The sequence below is a fragment of the Gymnoscopelus microlampas genome, assembly GCF_963454915.1.
Source record: "Gymnoscopelus microlampas genome assembly, chromosome: 13".
NCBI classification, from domain to species: domain Eukaryota; kingdom Metazoa; phylum Chordata; class Actinopteri; order Myctophiformes; family Myctophidae; genus Gymnoscopelus; species Gymnoscopelus microlampas.
The window spans coordinates 45,682,512-45,706,803 of record NC_139950.1 but is presented as its reverse complement, the minus strand read 5'-3'; positions in this window follow the sequence as shown (position 1 = coordinate 45,706,803).

Below are 24,292 nucleotides of genomic sequence, written 5' to 3'. Positions count from 1 at the left end.
AGATCCTGATATGAAAGGTGATCCAGTGTGTGCAGGCAATGATTAATTACAATAACAAAAAAATCATAGTCTCGGTCACGCCTTCGGCCTGGCGTCAGGCAATCAGCCAGAGGAACTGAAAACACCTATTTGACTTTTCAGGGTGTCTTTCACTACAAAGCAATTCCAGTTTGTCCGGTCAGAATGAAGGTTACCAAGTTCAAAAGGGATGAAATCAAATCATTACCTCCATGGTGGGGGTATTGAGACTGTACTACTCTCATTATAAATGTGAGATTTGTTTCTGCAAAGCCATTTTCATTTTTGGTATTGCATTACCCACTGTGGAATTTTTCCATTTTAGATAATTTGATAGTGTTTTTAATTTTGATTCAATATGAAATATCAAGCATGTGTCATGTTTAAAAATAAATTGTGCTTTCATGGTAATTTCATTTTTGGGTAACAGTAATTTCAAACTTTTTGGTTTTAGGAGGGGGATTAGATTGCACTGTTAAAATCTTTAAAGTATGCATGAGGAACACAATCTTGTAAGCATAAGGCTGCTGTAGGGTGCAAATAATTTAATTAATAGTATATATAATATAATATAGAATAATATATAATTAATTTTACAAACAATTACTGTCTACATAACTGTTTCTAAACTATTGGTCCACAGGTGGTCCATGGGAAAAGTTTTCGAATGAAAATAAAATATATATATATCGTGCCTTTGTTATATATTAAATATACTGTAGTGTATATATTGTTGTGGGGAGGTGGGGTGGTCCTTGAAGTTTGTTCGATTTATGCTATTGGTCAATTTGGTCCAAATAAGGTCGAGAAACTGGTCCATACATAAATCATAACATGTATGCTAATACAATTCTAAATACAATTCCATGTATTGTTTAAGTTGCATATGGCATGTACTGTAGCTACACTGAACTTCAACTCAACTTTAACTTTATTGTCACATATCACAAGGTTACAGGTGTAAAAGAGTAGGTGGATTTTTTTTTGTACAAGCTTCCAACGTTTTGCAGTTTTTTTTATTTTTTATAACTTTGTGTTTATTGAGGATACATCAAACAGTTACATTTATACATTTTTCCAATAAAATAAAACAAAACAAATCATAGAGCAGACATTTACATGAACTTAGACAAACAAAAAAGCAAAAAACAAAAAACAAAACAGAAAACATATTTACATAGTACCTTTTTAGACCTTTGTGGGGGTGCACATTAACCTCATTTTCTTGCGTCATCACATCCCTTCTCTTAAGATTATGTATATTATCCATTTTTCCCATCTTTTTTCACGTTTTGCAGTTTTAAGAAAAGAGTCACAAGGGTATAGAAAAGAGAAAGAAGCAAGGTCAAAGTAAAGTCATATGAGACGACACAGTGTCTAATATACAATGTCAATATACACCAAATACAATTCAGTATACACCATCAAAAGGTGCAAAATTGTGCTCATGACTAGGGTCTGGGTGCTGTTGTGACACAGTATCCGTTTTGGACAAAAAGGTAGAATGTTGGAACCAAATTTGTGAGAAAAGGATGGACAAGAAGTTATTTGTTACAGTGCATGTGAGGTGTGACTTATGATGACCATTATAGACTGTACATTCAACAGCACCTTTATGCCATTTATACCGTTTCACAACTAAGACGAACCTGACGCGTTCGTTGCAGTTCTTCAGACCCAGTACTGGTTGTCACTAAGAGTTGGTGTAGTCGGCCGCTGACATCCTCTGGATCCTGGACTAGCTGTTGTACAAGCATTACCATCACTTGCAATAGATCTATCATCATCATTACAACCAGTTCCAACAGTACCACATAATATACTGCCGACGCCATCAGCCTCCACAGGTCTCCATACGGTCATGGGCATGGCAGGAGACAAACTCCCCCTGAGCCCTAGGGGAACCATGGGGGAGCTCGGGCAGCTGCCGGGGCCAAGAGGGGTGACAACCACGGAGGGCATAGCCACGCTGCGCTCAGGCCTGCCCAGATAAGGGCTGCCCTCAAAGGGCAAAGGCACCGCCGCGAGCTCCAGGATCAGGCGCGTCCGGGCCCGTTTCTCCCTGCGATGGCGGAACACCAGAATCAGAACCACGAGGATGACGATGAGAAGCAGGCAAGCCAGGAAGGGCAGGATGATTTCGTTTTTTACATTAACCACTTGAACCCTAGAATTCCTTTTCTGAGGGGAACATTAGCCGAAAATAGCAGATCTACAAGCTCTCAACGCCTCGCGCTGCGAGGCGTTGAGAGCTTGTAGATCGGCTATTTTTGGCAAAGAGGCTATAGCTGTAGAGGTAAAAAATAGCAGACCAACTTTAATCTGAAACACAATTTTATACAATATAGAGTAGGGGGTCCCTGCTTCATCTCTCTCTCAGCTAGGGGGTCCTTGGGCTGAAAATGTTGAAGACCCCTGCTATAAACTAAAAATCACACCCAGTGTGAAGTGGGCGGTGTGGTCACAGTGGTCATCACAGTGAAGGAAGTCACTTAAAGAAAAGTATAGATTTGCATTGAATGTGTAGGGGTTAGGGGTGTACAATGGTTGGTCCAAAATGGGTGATATGTGTTTTTTTAAGTGCATAGTCCTATTTATAGGGCTATGCACATGTGTCATGTGTTTCACTAGCCAATCACAGTCCTGGATAGAGTCAACCAATCATATTACAGCTAGTGGTCATCACAGTGATGGAAGCTCACTTAACGAAAAGTATAGATTTGCATTGAATGTGTAGGGGTTAGGGGCGTACAATGGTGGCCAATCACGGTGCAGGGTTAGGGGGGTACAATGGTGGCCAATCACAGTGCAGCGAAAAGCTCACTTAACCAAAAGTATAGATTTGCATTGAATGTGTAGGGGTTAGGGGTGTACAATGGTGGCAATCACAGTGCAGGGTTAGGGGGGTACAATGGGTGGCCAATCAAAGTACAGCAAATGTCAATGTCCCAACCTCATATATAGGGGCGGTTACACCGCCCAAAAAACTCACCGTGTATGACCAGCACGGCCAGCTGGGTGCACCTCCACACCAGCAGCACCAGGGGGTCCTCGTTGCGGTTGCCGCTCAGGTCGGGGAAATCGTCGTCGTCCCTCAGGAGCAGGAAGTGCGTGCATCTAAATACTAAAAGGATAAGTATTTCCTTCTCATCTGAATGTTTCATGTCTCTGTGGCTCAAGAGATGTGTCACTGTTTATGAACCAAAGAGTTTAAGGTTCAAAGCTCCTAAAGAACATTTTCATTGTCCATCTCAATCCTGAAAAGGTGGTTTAAGTATTATGTTCTCAGTTGCATGGTTCATGCCACCATGGCTCAAGAGAAAACTCTGGGGTTTATAAACCAAAGGTTTTACGGTTCGAAACTCCTGCAGCACATTTTCACTGTCCATCTAACTTCTAAAAGGTGGTTTAAGTATTACGTTTTATTTTGTATTATCCATATACCTGTGTGGCTCAAGAGATAAACACAGTGTCTGAAAGCAGAAGGTTTGGAGTTCAAAGCTCCTGAAGAACATTTTCACTGTCCATCTAAATTCTAAAAGGCGGGTGAAGGATGACGTTCCCAATTGTAACTTCCATACCAGCGTGGCTCAAGAGATAAACACAAGGTCTGAAAGCAGAAGGTTTGGGGTTCAAGCCTCCTGAAGAACATTTTCACTGTCCATCTAAATTCTAAAAGGCAGGATAAGGATGACGTTCCCAATTGTACTTTCCATGCCAGCGTGGCTCAAGAGATAAACACAGGGTCTGAAAGCAGAAGGTTTGGGGTTCAAGGCTCCTGAAGAACATTTTCACTGTCCATCTAAATTCTAAAAGGCGGGATAAGGATGACGTTCCCAATTGTACTTTCCATGCCAGCGTGGCTCAAGAGTTAAACACAGGGTCTGAAAGTAGAAGGTTTGGGGTTCAAGGCTCCTGAAGAACATTTTCACTGTCCATCTAAATTCTAAAAGGAGGGTTAAGGATGACGTTCCCAATTGTACTTCCCATGCCAGCGTGGCTCAAGAGTTAAACACAGGGTCTGAAAGTAGAAGGTTTGGGGTTCAAGGCTCCTGAAGAACATTTTCACTGTCCATCTAAAATTCTAAAAGGCGGGTTAAGGATGACGTTCCCAATTGTACCTTCCATGCCAGCGTGGCTTAAAAGATAAATCAAAGGTTCACAAACTAAAGGTTCGAGGTTCAAAGCTCACTCAAAACAACTACTAAATAAAAACTAAAAGGGTAATACAACAAAAAAACAATGGAGCTGTGGTCAATACAAACTGGTGATGAAAAAAAACAATAAAAAAATGTCTCAAACAAATTCATGTGAAAAAAAACAGTGGCCATAAAATCACAAAAAATACTAAAATAAAAATCTTTAATTAATATGTAAATGTCTTAAGCTCCTCCCCCTGGAGGTGGGCTCCCTCCATGCTCCTCCCTCTCCTACCGGAGCTAAAAGAGGGCGTGAGGAGGGAGGCGGGCTTCATCCATGGTTCTCGCCTTAAAAAGACCGAAAATTGAGATCTTCCCTGACCAAGATTCAAAGCCACGACCATCCGCTTGTGAAGCCTATGCTTTACTCTTGCACCGCCAGGCCTTTCACATTAATTAGGATTTTGAGGTTATATTTAAAGTTAAAGCGAGAGGTGACAGGTCAAAAGATGAAAATCCACAGCAAACACCTCTACCCCTGACAGAATGACTGGATCTACTAGATACACCCTCTGATGATCAGGGAAAGAGTTCATTATGACACGACTGAGATTTAGGTTTTTTAAAACCATCTGTTAGAAAACGTTTACTCTGGCTGAGTCTGAACCCAGATTTACACTTTCATTGAAAGGAAACAGAGAGATGTTTCGTAATGTCATAAAAATTCATACCCTTTTTGTCATTTATAAATTCCTTAGTTTCAGATGATCAAAACTATAGCAGTTTTGGTGTTAAATCAAGTAGGCTACATTGTTCTCACTTTGGACTGGACATTAAAAAATATGTCTTAAGTTTTCAACTATAGTTCCTCAAACAGTGCTGTATTATGACCACAGATCCTCTTTGATTAACTGAATTAAGTTTAAGAAAATACCACTTTGCACTCATGGCATGCAGCATATCAATCAAATCAATGGTCAATTATAGGCCGAGCTCCATACTTCGTTTTGAGGTATTCTAGTGACTCAGGGATAACAAATTACATAAATTCAACCACTTAAATGTAATGTATTTATTGCAACAACCAACCAAGAGTGTTGCAAACGGCTGAGTTTGTAACAAAATGAGGAAACTCACACAAACAAAGAACGTTTAAATTATTTTATTAAAACTAACTTAAGCCCATATGGGTAACCGGTGAGCCTCAGGGCTCAATACTAGTGTATTTTCTGTTTTGTGTTATTATGAGGAAAGTTTTGACTGAAAATAGCCGATCGACAAGCTCACAACATGTCGCAGTGAGCTTGTCGATCGGCTATTTTCTGCTAAAGCTATATCCACAATACGGATACTGGGGTGGTTAACAGTGCTTAAAGGGCAAGACCACTTTGGTAGAGGTTTGGGTTGTGTAGTTACCTTGCCATGATGCATCTCCAAAGGTGGGCAAGTCATTTAAAATAATTGCTCCATTGATAATAAAAAAAAATATGCTCCTCATTGAATTACATTGTAGGCTGAAACAGCTCTCAAAGTCACTCTTTTAGCACAAACGAACGCAAATAAAGTTGATTCAGACTATATAGAACATCAAACCCAGTACCGTTTGTTTTTTAAATAAAAATGCTAACATCCTGTTGATTTTGCTATTTTTATTAAAAAGAACTCGGACTGGATCCGCGGATCTGGATCTTCAAATAGTAAAATCAACAGGAAGTTGACATTTTTATTAAAAAAAAACAGTACTGGGTTTGGTGATGTTCTATATTGACTGAATCAGTTTTGTTTGTGTTCGTTTGCGTGCTAAAAGAGTGACTTTGAGAGCCGTTTCACCGTACAATGTCAATGAGGAGCATATTTTGAATGATCAATTTCTATTCAATTATTATACAGCAATTATTTTAGATTTCTTGTTCACCTTTGGAGTTACATCATGACAAGGTAACTACACAACCCAAACCTCTACCACAGTGATCTTGTTCTTTAACAAGCAAAATCCAAAAGGCTGGAGTGCTCCCAGTGAGCTTCACGGTGAGAGAGAGAAAACAAGAATGAAGTCCAGCCACCTCTTTTATAGAGGACAATCCAGGTGGGCCAGATCTCCACTGATGACACACTCCGCCCTCCAATCATTCTGACACACATGACACATGGTTAGTAACCATGACAACCACACCAGTCACCCTGACAACTCCTCCAAGGAACAGGCCATATGATGTAGTTGGCAGGGCTTTATTGAAGAAAAGGTGACATTAAAAACAAACAATTTGACAAATAATCATACATTGATGATAATAATGAAGTGTAAGTCCAGAGCTCGATGAATGTTAGGGACCAAAAAAAATTGGGCGTGATTTTTTCGTATTTAACTTCGTTTCGGTAGTGACACAAATGGTGTCACTACCGAAACGAGAAAAAAAATTACTAAGTCCAGAGCTCGATGAATGTTAGGGACCAAAACAAAAGTCACTACAAAGTACTACCAATCAACTTTAAATTGCCTGAAACGTACTCATAACAGGTTTTTGGGGGAACAATTTTGGCCTCCACACTTAGTGATTTTTTCGGATTTAACTTTGTTTCGGTACCATGGCTCAAGAGAAAACTCTGGGGTTTATAAACCGAAGGTTTAAGGTTCGAAACTCCTGGAGCACATTTTCACTGTCCATCTAACTTTTAAAAGGTGGTTTAAGTATTACGTTCTCTTTTGTATTATACCTGTGTGGCTCAAGAGATAAACACAGGGTCTGAAAGCAGAAGGTTTGGGATTCAAAGCTCATGAAGAACATTTTCACTGGCCATCTACATTCTAAAAGGCGGGTCAAGGATGACGTTCCCAATTGTAACTTCCATGCCAGCGTGGCTCAAGAGATAAACACAAGGTCTGAAAGCAGAAGGTTTGGGGTTCAAGGCTCCTGCAGAGCATTTTCACTGTCCATCTAAATTCTAAAAGGCGGGATAAGCATGACGTTCCCAATTCTACTTTCCATGCCAGCGTGGCTCAAGAGTTAAACACAGGGTCTGAAAGTAGAAGGTTTGGGGTTCAAGGCTCCTGAAGAACATTTTCACTGTCCATCTAAATTCTAAAAGGAGGGATAAGGATGACGTTCCCAATTGTACTTTCCATGCCAGCGTGGCTCAAGAGTTAAACACAGGGTCTGAAAGTAGAAGGTTTGGGGTTCAAGGCTCCTGAAGAACATTTTCACTGTCCATCTAAATTCTAAAAGGAGGGTTAAGGATGACGTTCCCAATTGTACTTCCCAAGCCAGCGTGGCTCAAGAGTTAAACACAGGGTCTGAAAGTAGAAGGTTTGGGGTTCAAGGCTCCTGAAGAACATTTTCACTGTCCATCTAAAATTCTAAAAGGCGGGTTAAGGATGACGTTCCCAATTGTACCTTCCATGCCAGCGTGGCTTAAAAGATAAATCAAAGGTTCACAAACTAAAGGTTCGAGGTTCAAAGCTCACTCAAAACAACTACTAAATAAAAACTAAAAGGGTAATACAACAAAAAAACAATGGAGCTGTGGTCAATACAAACTGGTGATGAAAAAAAACAATAAAAAAATGTCTCAAACAAATTCATGTGAAAAAAAACAGTGGCCATAAAATCACAAAAAATACTAAAATAAAAATCTTTAATTAATATGTAAATGTATTAAGCTCCTCCCCCTGGAGGTTGGCTCCCTCCATGCTCCTCCCTCTCCTACCGGAGCTAAAAGAGGGCGTGAGGAGGGAGGCGGGCTTCATCCATGGTTCTCGCCTTAAAAAGACCGAAAATTGAGATCTTCCCTGACCAAGATTCAAACCCATGACCATCCACTTGTGAAGCCTGTGCTTTACTCTTGCGCCGCCAGGCCTTTCACATTAATTAGGATTTTGAAGTTATATTTAAAGTTAAAGCAAGAGGTGACAGGTCAAAAGATGAAAATCCACAGCAAACACCTCTACCCCTGACAGAATGACTGGATCTACTAGATACACCCTCTGATGATCAGGGAAAGAGTTCATTATGACACGACTGAGATTTAGGTTTTTTAAAACCATCTGTTAGAAAACGTTTACTCTGGCTGAGTCTGAACCCAGATTTACACTTTCATTGAAAGGAAACAGAGAGATGTTTCGTAATGTCATAAACATTCATACCCTTTTTGTCATTTATAAATTCCTTAGTTTCAGATGATCAAACCTATAGCAGTTTTGGTGTTAAATCAAGTAGGCTACATTGTTCTCACTTTGGACTGGACATAAAAAATATGTCTTAAGTTTTCAACTATAGTTCCTCAAACAGTGCTGTATTATGACCACAGATCCTCTTTGATTAACTGAATTAAGTTTAAGAAAATACCACTTTGCACTCATGGCATGCAGCATATCAATCAAATCAATGGTCAATTATAGGCCGAGCTCCATACTTCGTTTTGAGGTATTCTAGTGACTCAGGGATAACAAATTACATAAATTCAACCACTTAAATGTAATGTATTTATTGCAACAACCAACCAAGAGTGTTGCAAACGGCTGAGTTTGTAACAAAATGAGGAAACTCACACAAACAAAGAACGTTTAAATTATTTTATTAAAACTAACTTAAGCCCATATGGGTAACCGGTGAGCCTCAGGGCTCAATACTAGTGTATTTTCTGTTTTGTGTTATTATGAGGAAAGTTTTGACTGAAAATAGCCGATCGACAAGCTCACAACATGTCGCAGTGAGCTGGTCGATCGGCTATTTTCTGCTAAAGCTATATCCACAATACGGATACTGGGGTGGTTAACAGTGCTTAAAGGGCAAGACCACTTTGGTAGAGGTTTGGGTTGTGTAGTTACCTTGCCATGATGCATCTCCAAAGGTGGGCAAGTCATTTAAAATAATTGCTCCATTGATAATAAAAAAAATATGCTCCTCATTGAATTACATTGTAGGCTGAAACAGCTCTCAAAGTCACTCTTTTAGCACAAACGAACGCAAACAAAGTTGATTCAGACTATATAGAACATCAAACCCAGTACCGTTTGTTTTTTAAATAAAAATGCTAACATCCTGTTGATTTTGCTATTTTTATTAAAAAGAACTCGGACTGGATCCGCGGATCTGGATCTTCAAATAGTAAAATCAACAGGAAGTTGACATTTTTATTTAAAAAAAACAGTACTGGGTTTGGTGATGTTCTATATTGACTGAATCAGTTTTGTTTGTGTTCGTTTGCGTGCTAAAAGAGTGACTTTGAGAGCCGTTTCACCGTACAATGTCAATGAGGAGCATATTTTGAATGATCAATTTCTATTCAATTATTATACAGCAATTATTTTAGATTTCTTGTTCACCTTTGGAGTTACATCATGACAAGGTAACTACACAACCCAAACCTCTACCACAGTGATCTTGTTCTTTAACAAGCAAAATCCAAAAGGCTGGAGTGCTCCCAGTGAGCTTCACGGTGAGAGAGAGAGAACAAGAATGAAGTCCAGCCACCTCTTTTATAGAGGACAATCCAGGTGGGCCAGATCTCCACTGATGACACACTCCGCCCTCCAATCATTCTGACACACATGACACATGGTTAGTAACCATGACAACCACACCAGTCACCCTGACAACTCCTCCAAGGAACAGGCCATATGATGTAGTTGGCAGGGCTTTATTGAAGAAAAGGTGACATTAAAAACAAACAATTTGACAAATAATCATACATTGATGATGATAATGAAGTGTAAGTCCAGAGCTCGATGAAAAAAATTGGGCGTGATTTTTTCGGATTTAACTTCGTTTCGGTAGTGACACAAATGGTGTCACTACCGAAACGAGAAAAAAAATTACTAAGTCCAGAGCTCGATGAATGTTAGGGACCAAAACAAAAGTCACTACAAAGTACTACCAATCAACTTTAAATTGCCTGAAACGTACTCATAACAGGTTTTTGGGGGAACAATTTTGGCCTCCACACTTAGTGATTTTTTCGGATTTAACTTTGTTTCGGTACCATGGCTCAAGAGAAAACTCTGGGGTTTATAAACCGAAGGTTTAAGGCTCGAAACTCCTGGAGCACATTTTCACTGTCCATCTAACTTTTAAAAGGTGGTTTAAGTATTACGTTCTCTTTTGTATTATACCTGTGTGGCTCAAGAGATAAACACAGGGTCTGAAAGCAGAAGGTTTGGGATTCAAAGCTCATGAAGAACATTTTCACTGGCCATCTAAATTCTAAAAGGCGGGTCAAGGATGACGTTCCCAATTGTAACTTCCATGCCAGCGTGGCTCAAGAGATAAACACAGGGTCTGAAAGCAGAAGGTTTGGAGTTCAAGGCTCCTGAAGAACATTTTCACTGTCCATCTAAATTCTAAAAGGCGGGATAAGGATGACGTTCCCAATTGTACTTTCCATGCCAGCGTGGCTCAAGAGTTAAACACAGGGTCTGAAAGTAGAAGGTTTGGGGTTCAAGGCTCCTGAAGAACATTTTCACTGTCCATCTAAATTCTAAAAGGAGGGATAAGGATGACGTTCCCAATTGTACTTTCCATGCCAGCGTGGCTCAAGAGTTAAACACAGGGTCTGAAAGTAGAAGGTTTGGGGTTCAAGGCTCCTGAAGAACATTTTCACTGTCCATCTAAATTCTAAAAGGAGGGTTAAGGATGACGTTCCCAATTGTACTTCCCATGCCAGCGTGGCTCAAGAGTTAAACACAGGGTCTGAAAGTAGAATGTTTGGGGTTCAAGGCTCCTGAAGAACATTTTCACTGTCCATCTAAAATTCTGAAAGGCGGGTTAAGGATGACGTTCCCAATTGTACCTTCCATGCCAGCGTGGCTTAAAAGATAAATCAAAGGTTCACAAACTAAAGGTTCGAGGTTCAAAGCTCACTCAAAACAACTACTAAATAAAAACTAAAAGGGTAATACAACAAAAAAACAATGGAGCTGTGGTCAATACAAACTGGTGATGAAAAAAAAACAATAAAAAAATGTCTCAAACAAATTCATGTGAAAAAAAACAGTGGCCATAAAATCACAAAAAATACTAAAATAAAAATCTTTAATTAATATGTAAATGTATTAAGCTCCTCCCCCTGGAGGTTGGCTCCCTCCATGCTCCTCCCTCTCCTACCGGAGCTAAAAGAGGGCGTGAGGAGGGAGGCGGGCTTCATCCATGGTTCTCGCCTTAAAAAGACCGAAAATTGAGATCTTCCCTGACCAAGATTCAAACCCATGACCATCCACTTGTGAAGCCTGTGCTTTACTCTTGCGCCGCCAGGCCTTTCACATTAATTAGGATTTTGAAGTTATATTTAAAGTTAAAGCAAGAGGTGACAGGTCAAAAGATGAAAATCCACAGCAAACACCTCTACCCCTGACAGAATGACTGGATCTACTAGATACACCCTCTGATGATCAGGGAAAGAGTTCATTATGACACGACTGAGATTTAGGTTTTTTAAAACCATCTGTTAGAAAACGTTTACTCTGGCTGAGTCTGAACCCAGATTTACACTTTCATTGAAAGGAAACAGAGAGATGTTTCGTAATGTCATAAACATTCATACCCTTTTTGTCATTTATAAATTCCTTAGTTTCAGATGATCAAACCTATAGCAGTTTTGGTGTTAAATCAAGTAGGCTACATTGTTCTCACTTTGGACTGGACATAAAAAATATGTCTTAAGTTTTCAACTATAGTTCCTCAAACAGTGCTGTATTATGACCACAGATCCTCTTTGATTAACTGAATTAAGTTTAAGAAAATACCACTTTGCACTCATGGCATGCAGCATATCAATCAAATCAATGGTCAATTATAGGCCGAGCTCCATACTTCGTTTTGAGGTATTCTAGTGACTCAGGGATAACAAATTACATAAATTCAACCACTTAAATGTAATGTATTTATTGCAACAACCAACCAAGAGTGTTGCAAACGGCTGAGTTTGTAACAAAATGAGGAAACTCACACAAACAAAGAACGTTTAAATTATTTTATTAAAACTAACTTAAGCCCATATGGGTAACCGGTGAGCCTCAGGGCTCAATACTAGTGTATTTTCTGTTTTGTGTTATTATGAGGAAAGTTTTGACTGAAAATAGCCGATCGACAAGCTCACAACATGTCACAGTGAGCTGGTCGATCGGCTATTTTCTGCTAAAGCTATATCCACAATACGGATACTGGGGTGGTTAACAGTGCTTAAAGGGCAAGACCACTTTGGTAGAGGTTTGGGTTGTGTAGTTACCTTGCCATGATGCATCTCCAAAGGTGGGCAAGTCATTTAAAATAATTGCTCCATTGATAATAAAAAAAATATGCTCCTCATTGAATTACATTGTAGGCTGAAACAGCTCTCAAAGTCACTCTTTTAGCACAAACGAACGCAAACAAAGTTGATTCAGACTATATAGAACATCAAACCCAGTACCGTTTGTTTTTTAAATAAAAATGCTAACATCCTGTTGATTTTGCTATTTTTATTAAAAAGAACTCGGACTGGATCCGCGGATCTGGATCTTCAAATAGTAAAATCAACAGGAAGTTGACATTTTTATTTAAAAAAAACAGTACTGGGTTTGGTGATGTTCTATATTGACTGAATCAGTTTGGTTTGTGTTCGTTTGCGTGCTAAAAGAGTGACTTTGAGAGCCGTTTCACCGTACAATGTCAATGAGGAGCATATTTTGAATGATCAATTTCTATTCAATTATTATACAGCAATTATTTTAGATTTCTTGTTCACCTTTGGAGTTACATCATGACAAGGTAACTACACAACCCAAACCTCTACCACAGTGATCTTGTTCTTTAACAAGCAAAATCCAAAAGGCTGGAGTGCTCCCAGTGAGCTTCACGGTGAGAGAGAGAGAACAAGAATGAAGTCCAGCCACCTCTTTTATAGAGGACAATCCAGGTGGGCCAGATCTCCACTGATGACACACTCCGCCCTCCAATCATTCTGACACACATGACACATGGTTAGTAACCATGACAACCACACCAGTCACCCTGACAACTCCTCCAAGGAACAGGCCATATGATGTAGTTGGCAGGGCTTTATTGAAGAAAAGGTGACATTAAAAACAAACAATTTGACAAATAATCATACATTGATGATGATAATGAAGTGTAAGTCCAGAGCTCGATGAAAAAAATTGGGCGTGATTTTTTCGGATTTAACTTCGTTTCGGTAGTGACACAAATGGTGTCACTACCGAAACGAGAAAAAAAATTACTAAGTCCAGAGCTCGATGAATGTTAGGGACCAAAACAAAAGTCACTACAAAGTACTACCAATCAACTTTAAATTGCCTGAAACGTACTCATAACAGGTTTTTGGGGGAACAATTTTGGCCTCCACACTTAGTGATTTTTTCGGATTTAACTTTGTTTCGGTACCATGGCTCAAGAGAAAACTCTGGGGTTTATAAACCGAAGGTTTAAGGCTCGAAACTCCTGGAGCACATTTTCACTGTCCATCTAACTTTTAAAAGGTGGTTTAAGTATTACGTTCTCTTTTGTATTATACCTGTGTGGCTCAAGAGATAAACACAGGGTCTGAAAGCAGAAGGTTTGGGATTCAAAGCTCATGAAGAACATTTTCACTGGCCATCTAAATTCTAAAAGGCGGGTCAAGGATGACGTTCCCAATTGTAACTTCCATGCCAGCGTGGCTCAAGAGATAAACACAGGGTCTGAAAGCAGAAGGTTTGGAGTTCAAGGCTCCTGAAGAACATTTTCACTGTCCATCTAAATTCTAAAAGGCGGGATAAGGATGACGTTCCCAATTGTACTTTCCATGCCAGCGTGGCTCAAGAGTTAAACACAGGGTCTGAAAGTAGAAGGTTTGGGGTTCAAGGCTCCTGAAGAACATTTTCACTGTCCATCTAAATTCTAAAAGGAGGGATAAGGATGACGTTCCCAATTGTACTTTCCATGCCAGCGTGGCTCAAGAGTTAAACACAGGGTCTGAAAGTAGAAGGTTTGGGGTTCAAGGCTCCTGAAGAACATTTTCACTGTCCATCTAAATTCTAAAAGGAGGGTTAAGGATGACGTTCCCAATTGTACTTCCCATGCCAGCGTGGCTCAAGAGTTAAACACAGGGTCTGAAAGTAGAATGTTTGGGGTTCAAGGCTCCTGAAGAACATTTTCACTGTCCATCTAAAATTCTGAAAGGCGGGTTAAGGATGACGTTCCCAATTGTACCTCCCATGCCAGCGTGGCTTAAAAGATAAATCAAAGGTTCACAAACTAAAGGTTCGAGGTTCAAAGCTCACTCAAAACAACTACTAAATAAAAACTAAAAGGGTAATACAACAAAAAAACAATGGAGCTGTGGTCAATACAAACTGGTGATGAAAAAAAACAATAAAAAAATGTCTCAAACAAATTCATGTGAAAAAAAACAGTGGCCATAAAATCACAAAAAATACTAAAATAAAAATCTTTAATTAATATGTAAATGTCTTAAGCTCCTCCCCCTGGAGGTGGGCTCCCTCCATGCTCCTCCCTCTCCTACCGGAGCTAAAAGAGGGCGTGAGGAGGGAGGCGGGCTTCATCCATGGTTCTCGCCTTAAAAAGACCGAAAATTGAGATCTTCCCTGACCAAGATTCAAACCCACGACCATCCGCTTGTGAAGCCTGTGCTTTACTCTTGCACCGCCAGGCCTTTCACATTAATTAGGATTTTGAAGTTATATTTAAAGTTAAAGCAAGAGGTGACAGGTCAAAAGATGAAAATCCACAGCAAACACCTCTACCCCTGACAGAATGACTGGATCTACTAGATACACCCTCTGATGATCAGGGAAAGAGTTCATTATGACACGACTGAGATTTAGGTTTTTTAAAACCATCTGTTAGAAAACGTTTACTCTGGCTGAGTCTGAACCCAGATTTACACTTTCATTGAAAGGAAACAGAGAGATGTTTCGTAATGTCATAAAAATTCATACCCTTTTTGTCATTTATAAATTCCTTAGTTTCAGATGATCAAAACTATAGCAGTTTTGGTGTTAAATCAAGTAGGCTACATTGTTCTCACTTTGGACTGGACATAAAAAATATGTCTTAAGTTTTCAACTATAGTTCCTCAAACAGTGCTGTATTATGACCACAGATCCTCTTTGATTGACTGAATTAAGTTTAAGAAAATACCACTTTGCACTCATGGCATGCAGCATATCAATCAAATCAATGGTCAATTATAGGCCGAGCTCCATACTTCGTTTTGAGGTATTCTAGTGACTCAGGGATAACAAATTACATAAATTCAACCACTTAAATGTAATGTATTTATTGCAACAACCAACCAAGAGTGTTGCAAACGGCTGAGTTTGTAACAAAATGGGGAAACTCACACAAACAAAGAACGTTTAAATTATTTTATTAAAACTAACTTAACCCCATATGGGTAACCGGTGAGCCTCAGGGCTCAATACTAGTGTATTTTCTGTTTTGTGTTATTATGAGGAAAGTTTTGACTGAAAATAGCCGATCGACAAGCTCACAACATGTCGCAGTGAGCTTGTCGATCGGCTATTTTCTGCTAAAGCTATATCCACAATACGGATACTGGGGTGGTTAACAGTGCTTAAAGGGCAAGACCACTTTGGTAGAGGTTTGGGTTGTGTAGTTACCTTGCCATGATGCATCTCCAAAGGTGGGCAAGTCATTTAAAATAATTGCTCCATTGATAATAAAAAAAATATGCTCCTCATTGAATTACATTGTAGGCTGAAACAGCTCTCAAAGTCACTCTTTTAGCACAAACGAACGCAAATAAAGTTGATTCAGACTATATAGAACATCAAACCCAGTACCGTTTGTTTTTTAAATAAAAATGCTAACATCCTGTTGATTTTGCTATTTTTATTAAAAAGAACTCGGACTGGATCCGCGGATCTGGATCTTCAAATAGTAAAATCAACAGGAAGTTGACATTTTTATTTAAAAAAAACAGTACTGGGTTTGGTGATGTTCTATATTGACTGAATCAGTTTTGTTTGTGTTCGTTTGCGTGCTAAAAGAGTGACTTTGAGAGCCGTTTCACCGTACAATGTCAATGAGGAGCATATTTTGAATGATCAATTTCTATTCAATTATTATACAGCAATTATTTTAGATTTCTTGTTCACCTTTGGAGTTACATCATGACAAGGTAACTACACAACCCAAACCTCTACCACAGTGATCTTGTTCTTTAACAAGCAAAATCCAAAAGGCTGGAGTGCTCCCAGTGAGCTTCACGGTGAGAGAGAGAGAACAAGAATGAAGTCCAGCCACCTCTTTTATAGAGGACAATCCAGGTGGGCCAGATCTCCACTGATGACACACTCCGCCCTCCAATCATTCTGACACACATGACACATGGTTAGTAACCATGACAACCACACCAGTCACCCTGACAACTCCTCCAAGGAACAGGCCATATGATGTAGTTGGCAGGGCTTTATTGAAGAAAAGGTAGTCTGGGAGGGTTAGCGTCGGAGCTTGGACAGCAGGGGCGCGGCCACTGCGTTGTGATTCAAATCAACAGCCAATGAAGAAAAGGGGGCGGGATCCACATGCAGTGGGTGATGCATCTAAATAGGATCGACGGGAAGCAATTTCCCCTTGAGAAATTTCGGCCGCCATTGTTGTGTACTGCTGTTTGCCTCTCGTCGGACTTTTTAGACGAGTTGCACAGCTCTCAGACCGGTAAGAGGCGTGTCCGCTCAGATTCAGAGCGTGACGTGCATCCCGCCCACAAATACCAGGGCTGTGGCCCAGAAGTTCCTCGCCAGAGCTGGCGAAAACTTCTGGGAACTCAGATTAAAGAAAAGGTGACATTAAAAACAAACAATTTGACAAATAATCATACATTGATGATGATAATGAAGTGTAAGTCCAGAGCTCGATGAAAAAAATTGGGCGTGATTTTTTCGGATTTAACTTCGTTTCGGTAGTGACACAAATGGTGTCACTACCGAAACGAGAAAAAAAATTACTAAGTCCAGAGCTCGATGAATGTTAGGGACCAAAACAAAAGTCACTACAAAGTACTACCAATCAACTTTAAATTGCCTGAAACGTACTCATAACAGGTTTTTGGGGGAACAATTTTGGCCTCCACACTTAGTGATTTTTTCGGATTTAACTTTGTTTCGGTACCATGGCTCAAGAGAAAACTCTGGGGTTTATAAACCGAAGGTTTAAGGTTCGAAACTCCTGGAGCACATTTTCACTGTCCATCTAACTTTTAAAAGGTGGTTTAAGTATTACGTTCTCTTTTGTATTATACCTGTGTGGCTCAAGAGATAAACACAGGGTCTGAAAGCAGAAGGTTTGGGATTCAAAGCTCATGAAGAACATTTTCACTGGCCATCTAAATTCTAAAAGGCGGGTCAAGGATGACGTTCCCAATTGTAACTTCCATGCCAGCGTGGCTCAAGAGATAAACACAGGGTCTGAAAGCAGAAGGTTTGGGGTTCAAGGCTCCTGAAGAACATTTTCACTGTCCATCTAAATTCTAAAAGGCAGGATAAGGATGACGTTCCCAATTGTACTTTCCATGCCAGCGTGGCTCAAGAGTTAAACACAGGGTCTGAAAGTAGAAGGTTTGGGGTTCAAGGCTCCTGAAGAACATTTTCACTGTCCATCTAAATTCTAAAAGGAGGGATAAGGATGACGTTCCCAATTGTACTTTCCATGCCAGCGTGGCTCAAGAGTTAAACACAGGGTCTGAAAGTAGAAGGTTTGGGGTTCAAGGCTCCTGAAGAACATTTTCACTGTCCATCTAAATTCTAAAAGGAGGGTTAAGGATGACGTTCCCAATTGTACTTCCCATGCCAGCGTGGCTCAAGAGTTAAACACAGGGTCTGAAAGTAGAATGTTTGGGGTTCAAGGCTCCTGAAGAACATTTTCACTGTCCATCTAAAATTCTGAAAGGCGGGTTAAGGATGACGTTCCCAATTGTACCTCCCATGCCAGCGTGGCTTAAAAGATAAATCAAAGGTTCACAAACTAAAGGTTCGAGGTTCAAAGCTCACTCAAAACAACTACTAAATAAAAACTAAAAGGGTAATACAACAAAAAAACAATGGAGCTGTGGTCAATACAAACTGGTGATGAAAAAAAACAATAAAAAAATGTCTCAAACAAATTCATGTGAAAAAAAACAGTGGCCATAAAATCACAAAAAATACTAAAATAAAAATCTTTAATTAATATGTAAATGTCTTAAGCTCCTCCCCCTGGAGGTGGGCTCCCTCCATGCTCCTCCCTCTCCTACCGGAGCTAAAAGAGGGCGTGAGGAGGGAGGCGGGCTTCATCCATGGTTCTCGCCTTAAAAAGACCGAAAATTGAGATCTTCCCTGACCAAGATTCAAACCCACGACCATCCGCTTGTGAAGCCTGTGCTTTACTCTTGCACCGCCAGGCCTTTCACATTAATTAGGATTTTGAAGTTATATTTAAAGTTAAAGCAAGAGGTGACAGGTCAAAAGATGAAAATCCACAGCAAACACCTCTACCCCTGACAGAATGACTGGATCTACTAGATACACCCTCTGATGATCAGGGAAAGAGTTCATTATGACACGACTGAGATTTAGGTTTTTTAAAACCATCTGTTAGAAAACGTTTACTCTGGCTGAGTCTGAACCCAGATTTACACTTTCATTGAAAGGAAACAGAGAGATGTTTCGTAATGTCATAAAAATTCATACCCTTTTTGTCATTTATAAATTCCTTAGTTTCAGATGATCAAAACTATAGCAGTTTTGGTGTTAAATCAAGTAGGCTACATTGTTCTCACTTTGGACTGGACATAAAAAATATGTCTTAAGTTTTCAACTATAGTTCCTCAAACAGTGCTGTATTATGACCACAGATCCTCTTTGATTGACTGAATTAAGTTTAAGAAAATACCACTTTGCACTCATGGCATGCAGCATATCAATCAAATCAATGGTCAATTATAGGCCGAGCTCCATACTTCGTTTTGAGGTATTCTAGTGACTCAGGGATAACAAATTACATAAATTCAACCACTTAAATGTAATGTATTTATTGCAACAACCAACCAAGAGTGTTGCAAACGGCTGAGTTTGTAACAAAATGGGGAAACTCACACAAACAAAGAACGTTTAAATTATTTTATTAAAACTAACTTAACCCCATATGGGTAACCGGTGAGCCTCAGGGCTCAATACTAGTGTATTTTCTGTTTTGTGTTATTATGAGGAAAGTTTTGACTGAAAATAGCCGATCGACAAGCTCACAACATGTCGCAGTGAGCTTGTCGATCGGCTATTTTCTGCTAAAGCTATATCCACAATACGGATACTGGGGTGGTTAACAGTGCTTAAAGGGCAAGACCACTTTGGTAGAGGTTTGGGTTGTGTAGTTACCTTGCCATGATGCATCTCCAAAGGTGGGCAAGTCATTTAAAATAATTGCTCCATTGATAATAAAAAAAATATGCTCCTCATTGAATTACATTGTAGGCTGAAACAGCTCTCAAAGTCACTCTTTTAGCACAAACGAACGCAAATAAAGTTGATTCAGACTATATAGAACATCAAACCCAGTACCGTTTGTTTTTTAAATAAAAATGCTAACATCCTGTTGATTTTGCTATTTTTATTAAAAAGAACTCGGACTGGATCCGCGGATCTGGATCTTCAAATAGTAAAATCAACAGGAAGTTGACATTTTTATTTAAAAAAAACAGTACTGGGTTTGGTGATGTTCTATATTGACTGAATCAGTTTTGTTTGTGTTCGTTTGCGTGCTAAAAGAGTGACTTTGAGAGCCGTTTCACCGTACAATGTCAATGAGGAGCATATTTTGAATGATCAATTTCTATTCAATTATTATACAGCAATTATTTTAGATTTCTTGTTCACCTTTGGAGTTACATCATGACAAGGTAACTACACAACCCAAACCTCTACCACAGTGATCTTGTTCTTTAACAAGCAAAATCCAAAAGGCTGGAGTGCTCCCAGTGAGCTTCACGGTGAGAGAGAGAGAACAAGAATGAAGTCCAGCCACCTCTTTTATAGAGGACAATCCAGGTGGGCCAGATCTCCACTGATGACACACTCCGCCCTCCAATCATTCTGACACACATGACACATGGTTAGTAACCATGACAACCACACCAGTCACCCTGACAACTCCTCCAAGGAACAGGCCATATGATGTAGTTGGCAGGGCTTTATTGAAGAAAAGGTAGTCTGGGAGGGTTAGCGTCGGAGCTTGGACAGCAGGGGCGCGGCCACTGCGTTGTGATTCAAATCAACAGCCAATGAAGAAAAGGGGGCGGGATCCACATGCAGTGGGTGATGCATCTAAATAGGATCGACGGGAAGCAATTTCCCCTTGAGAAATTTCGGCCGCCATTGTTGTGTACTGCTGTTTGCCTCTCGTCGGACTTTTTAGACGAGTTGCACAGCTCTCAGACCGGTAAGAGGCGTGTCCGCTCAGATTCAGAGCGTGACGTGCATCCCGCCCACAAATACCAGGGCTGTGGCCCAGAAGTTCCTCGCCAGAGCTGGCGAAAACTTCTGGGAACTCAGATTAAAGAAAAGGTGACATTAAAAACAAACAATTTGACAAATAATCATACATTGATGATGATAATGAAGTGTAAGTCCAGAGCTCGATGAAAAAAATTGGGCGTGATTTTTTCGGATTTAACTTCGTTTCGGTAGTGACACAAATGGTGTCACTACCGAAACGAGAAAAAAAATTACTAAGTCCAGAGCTCGATGAATGTTAGGGACCAAAACAAAAGTCACTACAAAGTACTACCAATCAACTTTAAATTGCCTGAAACGTACTCATAACAGGTTTTTGGGGGAACAATTTTGGCCTCCACACTTAGTGATTTTTTCGGATTTAACTTTGTTTCGGTACCATGGCTCAAGAGAAAACTCTGGGGTTTATAAACCGAAGGTTTAAGGTTCGAAACTCCTGGAGCACATTTTCACTGTCCATCTAACTTTTAAAAGGTGGTTTAAGTATTACGTTCTCTTTTGTATTATACCTGTGTGGCTCAAGAGATAAACACAGGGTCTGAAAGCAGAAGGTTTGGGATTCAAAGCTCATGAAGAACATTTTCACTGGCCATCTAAATTCTAAAAGGCGGGTCAAGGATGACGTTCCCAATTGTAACTTCCATGCCAGCGTGGCTCAAGAGATAAACACAGGGTCTGAAAGCAGAAGGTTTGGGGTTCAAGGCTCCTGAAGAACATTTTCACTGTCCATCTAAATTCTAAAAGGCAGGATAAGGATGACGTTCCCAATTGTACTTTCCATGCCAGCGTGGCTCAAGAGTTAAACACAGGGTCTGAAAGTAGAAGGTTTGGGGTTCAAGGCTCCTGAAGAACATTTTCACTGTCCATCTAAATTCTAAAAGGAGGGATAAGGATGACGTTCCCAATTGTACTTTCCATGCCAGCGTGGCTCAAGAGTTAAACACAGGGTCTGAAAATAGAAGGTTTGGGGTTCAAGGCTCCTGAAGAACATTTTCACTGTCCATCTAAATTCTAAAAGGAGGGTTAAGGATGACGTTCCCAATTGTACTTCCCATGCCAGCGTGGCTCAAGAGTTAAACACAGGGTCTGAAAGTAGAAGGTTTGGGGTTCAAGGCTCCTGAAGAACATTTTCACTGTCCATCTAAAATTCTGAAAGGCGGGTTAAGGATGACGTTCCCAATTGTACCTTCCATGCCAGCGTGGCTTAAAAGATAAATCAAAGGTTCACAAACTAAAGGTTCGAGGTTCAAAGCTCACTCAAAACAACTACTAAATAAAAACTAAAAGGGTAATACAACAAAAAGACAATGGAGCTGTGGTCAATACAAACTGGTGATGAAAAAAAACAATAAAAAAATGTCTCAAACAAATTCATGTGAAAAAAAACAGTGGCCATAAAATCACAAAAAATACTAAAATAAAAATCTTTAATTAATATGTAAATGTCTTAAGCTCCTCCCCCTGGAGGTGGGCTCCCTCCATGCTCCTCCCTCTCCTACCGGAGCTAAAAGAGGGCGTGAGGAGGGAGGGGGGCTTCATCCATGGTTCTCGCCTTAAAAAGACCGAAAATTGAGATCTTCCCTGACCAAGATTCAAACCCACGACCATCCGCTTGTGAAGCCTGTGCTTTACTCTTGCACCGCCAGGCCTTTCACATTAATTAGGATTTTGAGGTTATATTTAAAGTTAAAGCAAGAGGTGACAGGTCAAAAGATGAAAATCCACAGCAAACACCTCTACCCCTGACAAAATGACTGGATCTACTAGATACACCCTCTGATGATCAGGGAAAGAGTTCATTATGACACGACTGAGATTTAGGTTTTTTAAAACCATCTGTTAGAAAACGTTTACTCTGGCTGAGTCTGAACCCAGATTTACACTTTCATTGAAAGGAAACAGAGAGATGTTTCGTAATGTCATAAAAATTCATACCCTTTTTGTCATTTATAAATTCCTTAGTTTCAGATGATCAAAACTATAGCAGTTTTGGTGTTAAATCAAGTAGGCTACATTGTTCTCACTTTGGACTGGACATAAAAAATATGTCTTAAGTTTTCAACTATAGTTCCTCAAACAGTGCTGTATTATGACCACAGATCCTCTTTGATTAACTGAATTAAGTTTAAGAAAATACCACTTTGCACTCATGGCATGCAGCATATCAATCAAATCAATGGTCAATTATAGGCCGAGCTCCATACTTCGTTTTGAGGTATTCTAGTGACTCAGGGATAACAAATTACATAAATTCAACCACTTAAATGTAATGTATTTATTGCAACAACCAACCAAGAGTGTTGCAAACGGCTGAGTTTGTAACAAAATGGGGAAACTCACACAAACAAAGAACGTTTAAATTATTTTATTAAAACTAACTTAACCCCATATGGGTAACCGGTGAGCCTCAGGGCTCAATACTAGTGTATTTTCTGTTTTGTGTTATTATGAGGAAAGTTTTGACTGAAAATAGCCGATCGACAAGCTCACAACATGTCGCAGTGAGCTTGTCGATCGGCTATTTTCTGCTAAAGCTATATCCACAATACGGATACTGGGGTGGTTAACAGTGCTTAAAGGGCAAGACCACTTTGGTAGAGGTTTGGGTTGTGTAGTTACCTTGCCATGATGCATCTCCAAAGGTGGGCAAGTCATTTAAAATAATTGCTCCATTGATAATAAAAAAAATATGCTCCTCATTGAATTACATTGTAGGCTGAAACAGCTCTCAAAGTCACTCTTTTAGCACAAACGAACGCAAATAAAGTTGATTCAGACTATATAGAACATCAAACCCAGTACCGTTTGTTTTTTAAATAAAAATGCTAACATCCTGTTGATTTTGCTATTTTTATTAAAAAGAACTCGGACTGGATCCGCGGATCTGGATCTTCAAATAGTAAAATCAACAGGAAGTTGACATTTTTATTTAAAAAAAACAGTACTGGGTTTGGTGATGTTCTATATTGACTGAATCAGTTTTGTTTGTGTTCGTTTGCGTGCTAAAAGAGTGACTTTGAGAGCCGTTTCACCGTACAATGTCAATGAGGAGCATATTTTGAATGATCAATTTCTATTCAATTATTATACAGCAATTATTTTAGATTTCTTGTTCACCTTTGGAGTTACATCATGACAAGGTAACTACACAACCCAAACCTCTACCACAGTGATCTTGTTCTTTAACAAGCAAAATCCAAAAGGCTGGAGTGCTCCCAGTGAGCTTCACGGTGAGAGAGAGAGAACAAGAATGAAGTCCAGCCACCTCTTTTATAGAGGACAATCCAGGTGGGCCAGATCTCCACTGATGACACACTCCGCCCTCCAATCATTCTGACACACATGACACATGGTTAGTAACCATGACAACCACACCAGTCACCATTGTCACAAGAATTAAATATAAAAATAGATAGCTGTGCTGTATTTTTTTAACGACAGGACTGTATGGCATTTTGTTTATACTAAAGTATTGTATGACTTTTTTTTTTTATGACACAGTACGAGTTTAGTATGACTTTTCTCATATACTATTGTGTCAATGTAGGAACTGAATTAATAACAAGCTAAAGTCCTTTTTGCATCAACTCCTCCAAGGAACAGGCCATATGGTGTAGTTGGCAGGGCTTTATTG